Below are 4,720 nucleotides of genomic sequence, written 5' to 3' on the forward strand. Positions count from 1 at the left end.
CTTTAATTCAAGCAACACTATGAAAATTGTAAGCACAGGCTCACGTGATGTATGAATTGTGCATATGGAGCCTTGAGCTAATAATAGGGCAACACCAAAAAACCAGTTGAATTTCACCAAAATAACACTAGGGGCAAAATGGTCAAGTTGGATATGAAGGGAGGAATTTATCTCTCAGCCACCCAATTAGTATGAATGAACACCCAGTAGCACCAGAATAACAACTAACCATCATGAAAAAGCAATCAACTCTCATGAACGGGCATCCATCCAAAGGAAAATCTGCAACTCAACAACTTTTTAGTAAAAAAATGATCAAAAGTCAAGATGTAGAACATGAAATTCTTGTGGGTAATAGCTCTATGGCACCAACTATGAATATAGCTAGATGTAAGAGAAGAAGGAGGTGAAGGACTCAACCTCTAGAGAAGAACTTAGAGATCCAGTGTTTATACCTCCATTTCGAAACTTTCAAGCTATAAAGTCTCTATCTTGGCTTTTCGTTTCATAATACTACGGGTTGGTTCTTGGCCATTCTAGTCCATTTTGCTTGGTCTTGGTGAGCTAGGGTCGTTTTAGGGACTCAAACTAGTAGATATGGACATTTTAAGGTTCCTACATTCATAAAGGTGCAAGCTTTGTGGAGGTTTTGAGTTCAAGCATGAGTTAAGACCATCCATTAAGCTCTTTTGAGCTCTATAGTCCCATTAAGCCATGCATGTTAGTAAAGTTGCCAACTTTACTTGAAAAGTCACCTTTAGGAGTCACACTCACCAATGTCGGCCCGTATTTATGATTGTATGTTTTCCGGATTAAGGTCTGATGTCGGGCGGTGCCCAATAAATGTTTATATGTGTGTTTACGAAATACGGTTCGATGTCGGGTGGTACCCGATGACTATGTGCATGTTTGGTTATACTTGTCTGTGTGATACTTCTATGTGCCTGGTTAGGGAGGTGAGTGTGGACGGGGTCCCATATCTCATCACTAGTTGAGTGTGGACGGGGTTCTATATCTCATCAATAGCAGAGTAGGGGCGGGGCCCATGATAGGCGAGGCCTTAGGACTGGAACATATAGTATTGTGTATTATTTCTTTATGTGTTAGCATGATTATGTGATATCGATTTTATGTGTATAGCGGGAGAGGCCCAGTGATAGGCGAGGATTGGGATGAACAAATTTGTATACCGAGCGGGGCTCGATGCCAGGCGAGGCCTGATGTCGGGCGGGGGCCCAATATATGGTTTGTTATGGTATGTGGTAGCTTGGGGAACTCACTAAGATTCGTGCTTACGGTTTTCAGTTTATGTTTCAGGTGCTTCCAGTTGCAAAGGGAAGAGCTCGGGATGACTGCATTGCACACACCATGATGTTTAGCCTGGGATGTTACTCTGATTTGTATTGATACGGATACCATGTTTCATGTTTTGATGGAATGTTTTGATAACTACCATTATTTAATAATTTAAAAATGAAATTTTTGGGACCACATTCTATGTATGTTACAGGGAGTATATAGGCTAACACAAAAAACAGCCATCAACATCGATCACCCTTCTAAATCCTTCAATCCTTCCATCCTTGATAGACTTCAATCAAATATACATCCTTTTGAAGTAGTGTGTAGCATCAGGCATATGATTTGTGTCACAACTAGCGTTTTAGCTAGGAAATTTTATTCCTGTGTAACCGTTCATCTATTGTAAAACATGCACTCTAAGTAAATCTCACTCAATGCTCATTTAGATTCATCAATTATGTTAAACAAAGAGTCTAAAAACCCTAAGAATCCCGGTTTGAGTCCATATTGGACTAGAATTTCCTTATTGGGCCATAACTAATCCAATTAACCTTAGTGAGCCATAAGCCCATTCTTTTATTCTATTTGGGCCGTGAATGCTTCCAAGGGCCCAATGGGCCGAAAATTTTTATGTTTAGGATCCAAAGATCCTAACTAAAATTAATGGGCCCAAACCACTCCACCCTTTCTTCTTGGCCCAAAATCTCGGCCCATGTAGACAAAAAAAAAGAGAAGTGAAATGGGGGGGGTTGACTTTGGAGGTGTCACCTCCATATTGTTCAACATGTAGCAAGGTTAGATCCCCCATACTTCCATGCTAGTCACCTCACCACTCTCTCCCCTCTCTTCTTCTTCTACTCTCGGCCGAGAGCCAAAACACACACACACACACACTTGAAAAATTCTCTCCAAACTTCTCTAAAATCATCCTCTTCCTTCCTCCAAGATCTCAAAATTTTGCTAGGGTTCTAAGGATCTTCATCAAGTCATTCAAATCTTTGGTAAGTTATTGTCAAACACAAGTATCTTCTTTCATCTTAACATGAAAAACTCCTTCTTGATGTCCGAAATGCTCATTTATATTCCAATTAGTCAAGTTAATGCTCATATCTTGTTTCTTTTTTATATCATTTTTTTCGCATCTAGAACACAAGCAACCACTCATGTGATGATTATATTGCATATTGTATTATTATTTATATATGCATAAGGGTTTTTTTTTGAACAATTGATGTATAGACATCAGTTTACTTTCATGTATATATTACTTTTGCCCAATGGTGTAGAATTACATGAAAACATAGTCAAGTTCAATAAACTACATCAAATTAAGAATATATATTAAAAAGAAAAAGAACTGAACTTAGTTCACAAAAGATGTCCTCCGAGGCACTTTGATGGTTATAGATACAACACCAATTCTGCATCAGTTACCATCAATCCCTCCATTAATATTGTTGTAGCTGAAACACAAAAACCGTAAACAAAGATCATAAACCCCACCTGTCAACAAGTAGATATATACATTTCAACATGTTACATAATCTTGAGTTAAGTGAACATGGTTTGGTTACACATCAGGAATAGTCGGAGACATAATGTTGGGGAAAGGGTAAGGGCTATCTAAAATTGGAATCCCTAATTTATTATCATTTAAATCAAACAATAATGGAGAAGATCAACTTCACACAACCAAAAGGACCATGCACAACCGGGTCAAGTATTTACCAAATATAGTTATGGGCTTAGACACTAATCCAACAGTCTCCCACTTGGATAAGTCTAGTAACTACAAATGTAAGTTCAATCCGATTAGCAATCGTAGCTCTCAAAGACGCTGTCGAACTCTGATCATATCAGTAACCTGTACTTTAGATAAGGGATCATATAGTCCTCCGTTCTAGATATCCTGCGTACAAATACATGGAACATAGTCATACTTATTGTCCAACAGTTGTTTCTCGATCTCTGATTCGCCTGACATAGAACTTAATTGAACACATCAATTCAGTCCTGACTGGGCCCGACACATAAGTCAAACAAAAATCACCGAGGGGCCCTAATATCACTTTTACCCTCTTAGGATAAAAGGAACATATAAACTTCGACTTATATGCATTTACCATTTACTCATCAAATCATGCACAACAATGCGTTTTATAACATCAAGTTACCGATGCGTTTACGCATTATCAATGCACAACCAACTGGCAAATAATAAATCATATATCCAGGTTTTAAGACCATATGATATTATCGTCTTGCGATCACTCGTGATAAATTCCATGAAGTGATTCCAGCAAGCGCGGGTTTAATCTAATGCTCAAATCAAACTCATAAGCACTCATGAATGTTGAAGCAAACCTTTGCTATGTCTAATACACTTTAGACAATCTACACACTATTTCATGACAATCTTCTTTCATGCCTACTCCCAAAGTATGAGCGACTGTGGAACGTTCGAATAATCTTATTATTCAGGAAGTCAAAACATGCAAAATGAAACAATAGGTAAATAATTAACATAAGACAATAACTTTACTTATAAATAATACTCTTTTATTTAATCATCAAATGTCAATTACATTTATTTATTACACGTTTCTAAACTATCTAATATAAACAAATATCGTCCTTCAGCCCGATGCTCCTAGCGTGCTGCAAGTGCTTAACCCTACTCAGTCCCTTCGTAAGGGGATCTGTTGGGTTATCCTCCGACGATACCCTCTTCACTACGATGAGTCCTTCTTCCACCCGATGTCGAATAAAGTGATATTTTCTATCGATATGTCGAGATCTGCCATGATCCCTCGGTTCCTTGGTCAAGGCAACCGCTCCTTCATTATCACAGAAAATTTCCATGGGCTCCTTTATGGCTGACACAACTCCAAGGTCTCCAATGTATTTCTTCAACCATATCGCCTCCTTTGACGCTTCGCTAGCCACTATATATTCTGATTCGCACGTTGAATCAGTTACGATCTCCTGCTTGGAACTCTTCCAAGACACTGCTCCTCCATTTAGGGTAAAGACCCAACCCGACTGCGAACGGAGTTGTCCCTGTCGGTCTGAAAACTGGCGTCACTATACCCTCGCACCCTTAAGTCATCACTACCACCGAGGACTAGAAACCATTCCTTGGTCCTCCGAAGGTACTTAAGAATATTCTTGACTGTGGTCCAACGTGCTTTGCCAGGGGTCCCTTGATATCTGCTGACCATGCTCAAAGCGAAGGCCACATCAGGGCGAGTACAAGTCATAGCATACATAATCGAGCCAAATGCGGAAGCGTATGGTACTCGACTCATTTCTGCTATCTCGACTTCGGTACTCGGGCTTTGAGTCTTACTTAATTTGGCATTACTTTGGATTGGTAACTCCCCCTTCTTTGAATTCTCCATACTAAAACGATTTAGTA

This window comes from Lactuca virosa, chromosome 3 (assembly GCF_052849685.1).
Source record: "Lactuca virosa cultivar CGN04683 chromosome 3, Lactuca_virosa_CGN04683_v6, whole genome shotgun sequence".
NCBI lineage: Eukaryota > Viridiplantae > Streptophyta > Magnoliopsida > Asterales > Asteraceae > Lactuca > Lactuca virosa.